Here is a 548-nt window from a genome sequence, read left to right as displayed (position 1 = left end):
ATTATTATTATTACTTAAGATATACATTATCGTACACAACAATGACAAGTGCAACAACAACAAAAGCAAGAAGCTGGAAGGAAATAATGCTTGATAAGGATCAGTGTGGGACGCGTCGGAATAGTAAAAATACTGACTTGAAAAATTTTTTGGCGAAGCTCACAAGAAATATGTTGTTTACCTTGAATATATTTATTATTACTTTTCCTCCTTCCTTCATTCCTTCTTTCCTTTTATCCTTCCTTCATTCCTTTCTTCCTTCATTCTGTCTTCCTTCCCTTCCTTCTTGGTTTGCCTTCATTAAGACTCATTCTCTTTCCTTATCCCTTCTTACTTCGTTGCCTTCTTTCTTTCTTCTCTTCTTTCTTCCTACCTTCTGTTTATTCTAAAATATAATTCACACACACACACACACACACACACACACACAAACACACACACACACACACATATATACATATTCATACACAGGCAAAGCACGTCGATACATACAAACATACATATACATATGCATACATACATACATACTTACATACATATATATAAAC

This window comes from Octopus bimaculoides, chromosome 22, assembly GCF_001194135.2.
Source record: "Octopus bimaculoides isolate UCB-OBI-ISO-001 chromosome 22, ASM119413v2, whole genome shotgun sequence".
In the NCBI taxonomy this organism is placed as follows: Eukaryota; Metazoa; Mollusca; class Cephalopoda; order Octopoda; family Octopodidae; genus Octopus; species Octopus bimaculoides.
Note: the sequence above shows the minus strand (reverse complement) of the source record.